The sequence below is a fragment of the Suncus etruscus genome, chromosome 10 (genome assembly GCF_024139225.1).
Source record: "Suncus etruscus isolate mSunEtr1 chromosome 10, mSunEtr1.pri.cur, whole genome shotgun sequence".
NCBI classification, from domain to species: domain Eukaryota; kingdom Metazoa; phylum Chordata; class Mammalia; order Eulipotyphla; family Soricidae; genus Suncus; species Suncus etruscus.
In genome coordinates this window covers 14,779,675-14,791,429 of record NC_064857.1, presented here as the reverse complement: position 1 = coordinate 14,791,429, position 11,755 = coordinate 14,779,675, and the positions used below count along the sequence as shown (strand labels likewise).

General features: G+C 33.3%; 1 non-coding gene across 1 annotated transcript; it reads right to left on the bottom strand.

The window, feature by feature from the left end:
- Positions 1 to 1,965: 1,965 nt before the first annotated feature.
- On the bottom strand, positions 1,966 to 2,098 carry LOC126021174 (small nucleolar RNA SNORA51). The gene has a single exon (XR_007499780.1). It is a non-coding gene; the product is annotated as a small nucleolar RNA SNORA51 (small nucleolar RNA).
- Between the last annotated feature and the right edge of the window lie 9,657 nt (positions 2,099 to 11,755).

Below are 11,755 nucleotides of genomic sequence, written 5' to 3'. Positions count from 1 at the left end.
TTACCAGTAGTAATAAAATTGATCATAGGCTTTCATTATTAAAATCATATAAAAGTCATATTTTTATTTCTATATTCCATATAAAAGTCATATTCCAAGTTCCTATAAAAGTCATATTTATAAATAAACTAGAATTTTGTGAACCATACTAGGTTTATAAGAAAATGCTGTGAGTTAACTAAACCATATTTTTATATTTAAATATGCTGGCTTGCCACTGATAATATTATATATTAGTTTTAGAATTCGAGGGGCTAGAGAGATAGCACAACAGGGAAGGTGTTTGCCTTGCACACGACTGATCTAAGTTTGATGCCTCGATCCCATGTGGTTGGTTCCTTGAGTTAGCCAGTTGGGATTTTTGAGCGCATAACCAGAGGTATCGCCTGGGCGAGGTGAAATGTGGCCACCAAGGACGAAACATAAAACAAAGAATTTGATTTTAGAGGCCAAATAAAAGCAGATACCAAATTTAAATCATTTTCATTGTTCATTCAGATTAAAATATTTAGATCACTTGGGTTGGCTAATTTCTTCTTCTGCATTACTGTTTGTTTTTGTTTGAGGACTTTCCTTGGAAATATTCTGGACTCTGTACTTGTGGGTTGCTACTGGCAGTTTTGGAGTGGAGTGGAAGATCAAACCCTGGTCTACCAAACTATGAAAAGCATGTTCTCGGTGCATGGAACTATGTCTCTGGTCTTGAGAGACTAATAATACTTCTTGTGAAATGAAAAAGAAGTAATTATTTTTCTAAATGGTACTATATATGTTACTTTTACTCTTCTCTATACATTTGATGAACTTTTTTTTTTTAAATTTAACCAGTTTTTCTCCTTGTCATAATGTAATGGAGAGTTGATGAGAGTTAACAACTTAAATTCTTTTAGTCACTCACAGCAATATACGTGGTTATGCTTATTTATTTTTACTACCTAATTGTAAATTTAAAAAACTGAAAATTTTAAAGTCTAATGCTGAAGTTCTAAATGCATATCAAATAAGTCAAAATATTACATATGTATATTTTCCCACACAATACTTTAACAATTCACATACTTATCACTTATCATTTATAGTTTCTTTTAGATTTGTTTATTCCCTATGTTATGAAACCATTAAAGATACATAGGTGGAAAGGTGTTATCTTAGGTTTATTATTTTTTTTCCTGTGACCACCAGATATAAAATGAATAGTTGAATTTTCAGAGGAAGTGTGAGAAAGAATTGCCCGAGGATGCAATTTCCAAGTCATTGCATTGTTACAGTGTGAAAACAGTTACAGTAACAATGTGCTTATTCCTTTCCAAAATAACATTATATTCCTACTCCTTTTAACCTTACTTATTTATTTTACCAGAAATCAAAAGATTTCTTTGTGTGAACAGAACATAATACATCGATTCATTTTTAGTAAATTCAACTTAGAGAGTAGCTTAGGAAGCCTAGCAACAATGAATAAAGCCTGAATTAACCAGAAGCTTTCTGTCACTGAGGTATAAGAGCCAAGTGTTTATCAATGTTCAGTCTGAAGAGAACCATTAGAATTAATCCCCCTCATAAGAACAAAGTGATGCTTAAAATAAACTGAAATGCATGCAAATAAAAAATAAAACTAATGGGGCCGAAGAGATAGCATGGAGGTAAGGCATTTGCCTTGCATGCAGAAGGATGGTGGTTCCAATCCAGGCATCCCTTGTGGTCCTCCAAGCTTGCCAGGAGTGATTTATGAGCATAGAGCTGGGAGAAATCCCTGAGGGCTGCCATGTGTGACCCCCCAAAAACAAAAAAAAATAAATAAAAAATAAAACTAGGACAATATAGATTAATTTATAAATTTTAATTTAAAACAATGGTAAACAATTAAGTGTGCATATATAACTCCCACAAATGTCCTTGAAATTTATGTATTCATATATATATTGTTTAAAATATGCTGTATTGTTGTAACTAGTGTTCTTTTTTTTTTGTCCCCCCTTTCACAATACAGACCAGGCAAAGGGCCTGATATGAGGTGTATATGGGGAGCATTTACTGTACCTCCTCTGTCTATACACTCAGTGAAAAGAACACAGCCTGTGGTAAGCATTGGGAGGCCTTATCTTTTCTTTTATTTTCTTTTTTTTGATATGTATGTATATATATGTATGTATATATGTATATATATGTATATATATATGTATAAACCCTTCACCAGTGCAACATTCCCATCACAAATATCCAAAGTGTCCTTCCTCCCCAACTCACACTGGCCTGTACTCTAGATAGGCTTTCTACCTGTCATTTTTCTACTTTTCTAGTAGAAAATATTGTTCTTCTCTTGATCAAACTTCATCACAAAAATGTCTCTGGTTCTGTGACCATGCTCAACATATGTTGGTAATATTTTAAGTTGATGTTCTTATTCATACTTCAAACATTTTAGACCTGCAATTATTTATAAAAGACTACTATTAAACCTTAACATGTTTTATGTTTCTATAATATAGGTGCTACTTGAAGTATATGTACTGTTTGAGAAAGCATTTTGAGATATGGGCTTATCAATTCTATTTTGTTTTTGTTCATGGTGCTCAGGAAATACTCCTGGATCTGCACTCAGGAATTACTCCTAGTTCCTTTTGGGATGATATGGGACATCATAAAGTGAACCCAGGTCAGCAGTGTGTAAGACAAATGCCCTACAAACTCTATCAACTATCACTCCTGACCCTCGGTTCTTTGTATTTTTAATTTTCATAAGTTTTTATTTTTAATTTTTTTATTAAGACCATTGTGAATTACAAGTCTTTCACAGTTGTATTTCAGGCATGTATTACAATAAATTAGGGCCATTCTGACCATCAGTCTTGACCTCCCTTCATCATAGTTCCCAGCATGCATCCCATTTCTCCACTCTTAAACCCTTGGTCTACCAGTAGAACATGTCCATTTTGTGTTTAGCTTGTTACAGTTTGGGTCTCTTGATTCTATTGTCATTGACTCTGGATTGGGTATTTAGTTCTGACAATTTTTTCTTCCATTCAATGCACCTGAGATCATTTGCCCCCACTAGACCCTCAGTTTTATTTTAAGGTGAAATTACAGTTAATTTATCAAATTTTTCAAACTTGATTTAAAAATAATATAAATATAAATTAATACCATTAAATTTCAAGTTATACCCTCAAAAGAAATCTTAAAGAACTGAGAAATATCTCACAGGTCTTAACTACTTGTTTAGTATGCAGGAGGTCCAAACTTGGTCCCTGGCATCCCAAGATTCACTGAGCAAAGCATAGAGCAGTCCCATATCTTAGAGCCATGAGTAGGCTCTGAACACAGCTAAGTATGGTCTCCTAACAAGCAGAAAGAAATAAAACTTTCATTGATAATTAGTGTTGGTAAATAATATAGGAAAACACATTTTAATTTGTAATCAATGTTCAGAATTTCATTAATACATCAAACTAGATAAATACATAAATAGATCAAATATATAAATACCAAGACATACATAAGGGTTCATGCATTATTATTTTGGTGTGAAATAATAAAACTCTAAATAATTTAATTATTTTAATTAACCTTTTAATGCTATTAAATTATTTTATTTTATTGGGGATAATATTAGGCCAATGTCTGGGGGAAAAATTGAGGTATTGAGTATCTAACTGGGGTGTGTCAAGTACAAGGCAAATGCCTTAACTCTACAATCTTTCTGATTTCTGATAAAAGTATTAATAAACACAGTCAAATCAGCAAAAGACAAACTTGAATACCATCCCTTTGTATAAAATTGTAGGATTATTTTTTAGATAATAGAGAGTAAAGAAGAAAATAATGAGTGACAAGGCTGAAATGTATATATATTAAACTAATTAAAACAGGGCCTTGGGGCTGGCGAGGTGGCACTAGAGGTAAGGTGTCTGCCTTGCAGACGATAGCCAAGGAAGGACTGCTGTTTGATCCCATATGATCCCCTCAAGCCAGGGGCAATTTCTGAGTGCTTAGCCAGGAGTAACCCCTGAGCATCAAACAGGTGTGGCCTGAAAAACAAAACAAAACAAACAAAAAAAAAGAAAAAAACAGGGCCAGAGACATAGAACAGGGGTAGAGCAATGTCTTACATGCGGCCGACCCAGCACAGACCCGAGTTTAATTCCTGGCATCCCATATGGTCCTATGAGCATCCCAGGAGTGATTTCTGAGTGCAGAGTCAGGAGTAACCCCTAAGCACTGCTGGGTGTGGCCCCAAAACAAAAACAAAGAAAATATTATTAAAACACTGATATAATGTATATATTAAAAAGCTGAATTTACAAATCTGAAATTGTTTAAACATTAACTATAAGAATATTAATTTTATAAGTATAAACTAAAAATAGAAAGAAAAATATGAATTCAGAAATAATAGAATTCTTTTAAATTAGAAAATGAATATCTTTCTTATCCATTAGTATAAGCTTTAATTTTAACAGACATACATTTTTTTGTAATCAGCATTCACTCTTCTATTTTATTAACTATAGCCAAGCACTTATTAGGAAACTGAATAGCAAATAGCAGGTTACTTAAAAATAAGATAAAAATATCAATTATTGGGGCTGGAGCTATAGAACAGTGGTAGGGTGTTAGCCTTGCACATGGCTAACCAAAGATAGACCCTGATTCATTCCAGGCATTCCATATGGTCCCCTGAGCCTGCGAGGAGCAATTTCTGAATGCAGAGCCAGGAGTAACCTCTGAGTGCCTGCTGGGTGTCATAAAAAAACAAGACAAAACAAACAAAAATTTATTACATTTTTCTTCCACAGTTATTAGCAACATTTAATAATAGCATTTACAAATATTTAAAAAAGTCTCAGATTAATATAAGGATTATTTTTGTCAAAATTAAATAGTTAAACTCCTATTTCTTTGCATAGATACATAGAATTTATACACTCACAGATCTTGAGAATTCTCATTCTTATATGTAGGTTTTTTTATTTGATGCTATAAAAAGTTTCAATTCTAGATTTTATATGATGGTATTTATTCCATACAGCATGAAAAAGGACATGAATTTGGCCTAGAAAAAATATTAAATTGAGTTACAGTCATGAAAGTCATTTTATTGTCTTTTAAAATCAAAGTTATTTCCTGAATCCTCATTGATAATAATGTTTTGGGTGCAATTCCTCAACCAATGGAAACATAAATATAAATAACTTTACATGTGTAATATATATGTTTAATGTCTCACAGCACAAAATAATTAAGAAAAAGAAAAGCTGAACTGAAACCTCGTTTTAATGCTTGATTACCTACTTACCCTCATATTACTACATTAGAGCTCCATAAAATTAAAATGAAAAATTAAGAAGAAAATATACATTTGATATTTTAGGAAATAAAAGTAAATTCTTTTATTGCTGGCAGGAACAGGGTCTTGGTAGAAAAGGCAAAAACATTTCCTAGATAGTGAGTTTATTACAAGAATAAAACATATTCTGTACAACAAAGTGTGGACAACTGCAGATGAAATCTCTCAAAGAGGGTATCATGGAGTGTTTGCTTTTATTTCCTTTTGTAAAAAAAAGAATAATTGGGTTTAGCAGCTCACTGTATTGTAAAGGGTCTGGGAAGTTATTATGTTTTGTTTTGCTTTGTGGGGGCAAATCCAGCTGTGCTCAGAGCTTACTGTTGACTGCCCTCAAGGATCACTCTATTCATAAGAGTGGACCTTATGAGGTGACCTCGTTGGAGCACGTAGGTCGAGCACCGTACAACCTGTATTCTCGCTGGCCTGTAAATAGTCTGTTTCTGTAAAGCTCTAGCCCTTTATACAGAACAGATTTCCCACACTTTTTCTATTTTTCTGTTGAATGGTGACTGGGATTTTTAAAGAGGTCCAGGTTAAGGCAGATAAGGTAAATTGGGGCTATTACTTGCACTGTCTTTTACCAATTCTTTTGTTGATTGACGGTTTGTTGAGGATAAGAGAGTTGAGGTTAAGAGTTCTGTTGTGGGTTAACAGCTTTGCAGAAAATAGGAGTCGAGGTATCATTGTTGTTGTATGTTCTATGGGTTGACATCTTTGCAACAGATAGGTGAGGTTGGTGCCTTTACATGCCCAGACCTTTGTTCTTCATTGAGCAGGGCAGAGTTCTGCCACTCAGAGGACCACATTATCACCTTAGTCTCTATTAAAAATGAAGTGTATTTGAAACGGTAATGAATGTTGTTATGTGGAGAGAAAATAAAAATATGGTTGTAGCAATAGTACAGTGGGCAGGATGCTTGCTTTGCATGCAGATTGGATTCCCTCAAACCATATGATTTTCTAAGCTCATAAGAAGTTAACTCTGAACAGATCCATGAGTAAGCTCTCAGTACTGGCAGGTGTGGCCCCAAAACAAAAACAAAACAAAAAAGAAAAATATTTTGTGCTCATAAATTTTTTTTCTCTGTATGAAGATCATACAGGATGTATGATCATGCCGGGTTTGTTTTTTTAATTTGGCCACACCCGGTGATGCTCAGGAGTTACTCCTGTCTCTGCACTCAGAAATCGCTCCTGATTTGGGGGACCATATGGGAAGCTGGGGATCGAACCACTGTCCATGCTTCGTCAGACATGTGCAAGGCAAACGTCCTACTGCTGCACCATCACTCTGGCCCCAGCACACAGGATTGTTTTACAATTTATGACTTATTTCTAAAATTTTTATTGAGGTAGTTTTGCTTTTATTGTACTGCACATGTTTTAGCTGTATATTTTCACACCTCTTCAGAATATAAACTATGCCATTCTTGCCACACAATACCACAATTTAAGTATTTTAAAATGCAAAACTACTCAGAATTCCCACTATACTTAAATAGCAATTTTGTTATGAAAACATTTGCTTCAAATGAGCAGGTGAGGCAAAATGATAATTAGTAGTTTTTATGATTTTATGTGTAATCAGGGTAGGTAGCAATGTAGTTTTAATTAAACTTGTTCTCTATTGTTAAATAGATGGAATTATATATCATTAATTATAGTATCTAATAAACAATATCCCTTGATTAAACGGTTATTATTTGTGTAAGCTAAATGTAATCTTAGTAAGTTAATAAGTATGTATTTCACCATAGGAAAACTGTATGTTCTCAAAGAACAGACCAGTCAACCTCAGATGAAAAGATACTAGAATTTATGCTTTCACTTTACTTATAGCACTTTCTCTAAGTTATGTTTTCTGTTCTATTGTTTGTTTTGTGGTAGAATAAATTGCCAAAAGCAAAAGATGATATTCAGAGTTCTTATTTATCATGCTCAGCTTTTTTTTCTTTACTTAAACATCTTGATTACATATATGATTGTGATTAGGTTTCAGTCATGTAAAATAACCACCTTCACCAGTGCAACATTCCCAAAACCAATGTCCCAAATCTCCTCCATCCCACCCCACCTCCATCTGTACTCCAGACAGGCTTTCCAGTTCCCTCATTCACTCACATGTTTATGGTAGTTCTCTGTGTATTTATTTCTATAACTGCACTCACACTCTTTGTGGTTAGCTTCATGAAGTGAGCTAGACCTTCCAGCTCTTTCTTTTGTCTCTGAAAATTATTGCAAAAATATCTCCTCTCATTGTCTCTAAGGATTGTTGCAAAAATGACTTTTATTTTTTTTAAACCCATTGATGAGTGAGACTATTCTGCGTCTCTCCCTCTCCTTCTAACTTATTTCACTCAGCATGATAAATTCCATGTACATCTATGTATAGGAAAATGTCATGACTTCATCTCTCTTGATGGATGCATAATATTCCATTGTGTATATGTACCACAGTTTGTTTAGCCATTCGTCTGTTGAAGGGCATCTTGGTTGTTTCCAGAGCCTGGCTATTGTGAATAGTGCTGCAATAAATAAAGGTGTGAGGAAGGGTTTTTTGTATTGTATTCTTGTGTTCTTAGGGTATATCCCTAGAAGTGGAATAGCTGGGTCAAATGGGAGCTCAATTTCCAGATTTTGGAGGAATCTCTATATCGCTTTCCATTGAGGTTGGACTAGATGGCATTCCCACCAGCAGTAGATAAGAGGTCCTTTCTCTCCACATTCCCGCCAGCACTTATTGTTCTCATTCTTTGTGATGTATGCCAATCTCTGTGGTGTGAGATGGTATCTCATCATCGTTTTGATTTGCATGTCCCTGCTTATTAGTGACAAGGAGCATTTTTTCATGTACCTTTTGGCCATTTGTATTTCTTTTTTATCAAAGATTTTATTCATTTTTTCTCCCCATTTTTTGATGAGATTAGATTTTTTTTCTTATAAAATCTGTCAGTGCCCTGATATTTTGGATAATAGCCCCTTATCTGATGGGTGTTGGGTGAATATCTTCTCCCACTCAGTGGGTGGCTCTTGTATCCTGGGCACTATTTCTTTTGAGGTGCAGCAGCTTGTCAGCTTAATGTATTCCCATCTGTTGATCTCTGCTTCCACTTGTTTGGAAAGTGCAGTTTCCTCCTTGAAGATGCTCTTAGTCTCAATGTCCTGGAGTGTTTTACTGACGTGTTGTTCTATATACCTTATGGTATCAGGTCTGATATCAAGGTCTTAATCCATTTGGATTTTACCTTCATACATAATGTTAACTGGGGGTCTATGTTTGCTTCTTTGCAAGTGGCTAACCAGTTCTGCCAGCACCACTTGTTGAAGAGATTTTCCCTGCTCCACTTAGGATTTCTTGCTCCTTTGTCAAAAATTAGGTAATTGTATGTATGGGGAACATTGTCTGAGCACTCAAGCCTATTCCACTGATCTGAGGGTCTGTCTTTATTCCAATACCATGCTGTTTTGATAACTATTGCTTTTTAGTACAGTTTAAAGTTGGGAAAAGTAAAGAACTCAAAGAAAGCATAGATCGATCTGAACAGAACACAGAGACAGAAATCAGAAAACTCCAAACTGAAATAACAAATCTGAAAAACACGGTAGCTCAACTGAAAACCTCAATGGATGGCCTCACCAGCAGCTGAGGAGAGAATCAGAGTACTGGAAGATGTGATGCAGAAAAACTCAACACAGCAGAAGAAATTGAAAAAGAACCTTAAGACAAACGAACAAGCAATGGAAAAAGTACTCAAGGAATGCAAACAGATGAAAATAGAAGTCTTTGATAAACTCAACAGAAACAACATAAGAATCATTGGAGTCCCAGAGGCCCAGGTAGGAGCTCTCCAGGAAGAATCAACTGTCAAAGATATCATCAAAGGGATACTCCCAGAGTTAAAGACCACATGCAATTAAATCCTGCATGCCCGAAGAGTACCAGCTAAAAGAGACCTAATGCTCTTAACTTTTGATTTTGTAAAACATTGCATTATATTATGTGCATTTATTTTACAGTATTTGATAAAATTTCTAGAAAATATGAATCTTTATTAACATAATATATTATGTTATATATAATATATAATATATATTATATAATATATATAATATATAATATATATAATATTATATAATTCATATATATTAATATATATGAATCTTTATTAACATAATATATAATTTTCATGTAATTGAAAATTTCTTATCCATCAAAAGAATATGAAATATATTGATAAATAATTGCAATCCCCCAATTTTTATTATGTCTTATATTCAACTTTCCATATATCTAATTTCTCTTGTGTCGCTTGATCAGGTAAAGGGGATACAATCTTGAATTTCATATTAAGGTAGAGGACTAAGAAAAGTGATAATATTAGTTTTGACAAAGATATGATTGGAAGCTGCAAGAGCACATGATTTTAAAGTGTTTTTCAAAGTAGTATTTATTTCTGATTATGTGAATATCTTGTGCCTATACACTGGAATGTTGTAGGTTTGAAAAGAGAGGTGAATGAGAAATGATTCAGGCATAAGGCAAATTCTACATGTTTATAAAACACTGCCTACATGACACATTCTCCCTTGGATAAGGCTGAAGTTTATGTATGAGAAAGAAATAGTTTTACCCCAAACCCAGGATCTATATCTAAAGCTGACCAGAGAAAATATTAGGATGGATTCTTTATTTGGGGCGAGTTGGGATGGAGCTGAGGAGGTAATGCCATACCTAACAATACTTAGAAAATAATACTGTCTCTGCTTTCCAGAAATTACCTTGGGTGCTAATGGTGAACCATATGTTATGGTAACAATCAACCTAAGAAGTGCCAACTACCAAGTGTCTTACTCTCTGTATTGTTACTTCAGATCTCAGGTTTTTTTCTAATTGTTGTTGTTATTTAATATCCTTGATTTTAGAATGAGAGTTATTGAATAACTTAACATGGTAATTGAATAAGGGTCATGCCATTTAATCCATGAATCTTTCAAGGGGTGGTTGAAGGGATGGGGATATACTCATGGGTTAATCCTGGCTTTTTTCTCAGGATTTACTCCTGTAGAGTATTATAAAGGGGGTCATAAGGGATGCAGAGGATGGAACCAAGTACACACGGCAGACACCTTACACACTAATGTTCCTATCCCAATACATGTGTCTTTGCAGGAAAGTTCATCCATTATAGAATTCTATATTGGAGAATACAATACAGTTGAGCATAATTTAAGATAAAATATAAATGTTATAATTATAAATTTAAAGAATTTTAAAGAAATTTAAAATTTAAAGAAATACTAAAGAATTAAGTAAATAACTCTAGTGAATAGAAAAACCTTCAAGGTCTTTCACAAAAATAATTTTCTTTTATAGATAGAAAAGGGTTATTAACAAGATTTTCAACAAAATATATAATTAGGTAAGCCACCTTCTTCCAGAGGAAGACAAACCCCTTTATTTTTTTTTATGTCACTAAAACTAATTAAAGATAGTTAGATAAATTACTTTAAGACTGTACCATTGGAAAGGCTAAAACTATTAGGTACAGTATCAAAGCATTAACTGGAAGGAGCTAACATAAACCATGAATTATTCAATTTTTAATCTGTTTTTATTTTTCTTTTAACAATAGTGAACTTTGGAAAGTAACAGATCATTGTTTATTTTGTTATGATACCAATTCACATAATTCTAGATCAATAAAGTAGGAATAAATCAACAAATAATAAATCACTTAAATTATTTTCTTAATATTTTGAATAGGTAATTTGCCTAAAATACTTCTCATCTTTAACAGAAATAAAACCAGCTCCAATCTAACAACTATTGTCGAACTACTTGCAAATTATAATAGTAAAAATTTTCTTTCCCTGGTAATGTTTTTTTATAAAATTATATAAAAATTACTGTTATAATGTTACTCTTAACCACAGCTGATAAAATTCCTAAATAGTCTTCATTTATAATATTTTTACTGTCTGCAAAGTGAGCATATTTTGCTTAAAATCCTATGAAAAAACATATATAACTTCAAATTAAAGCAATAGTACAGTAATGAACATAAATTGCATATAATCAACCCAAATGAAATCCTCATCACCCCATATAGTCCCATCCTTGACCAAGACTGATCCCTAAGCACAGATCCAGGAGCACCTGAGCACAGTTGAGTATCATCCAAACAACTAAAAATAAAAGAAGAAAATAGTCAAAAGATGATTTTTATATTTAGTTTGAATAATTAATGTTGTTTTTCAACTTTAGCTAACTGATGGCATGTTATATAGCCTGAGCTTTACTTTATTAACTGTTATAATTGCTTTATAAAATATCATTTAAGTGCATTATTTTAATATGTGTAAGTTAGCTATGAAGCAATAAAGTTGCTTTATTATTTATTTATTGCT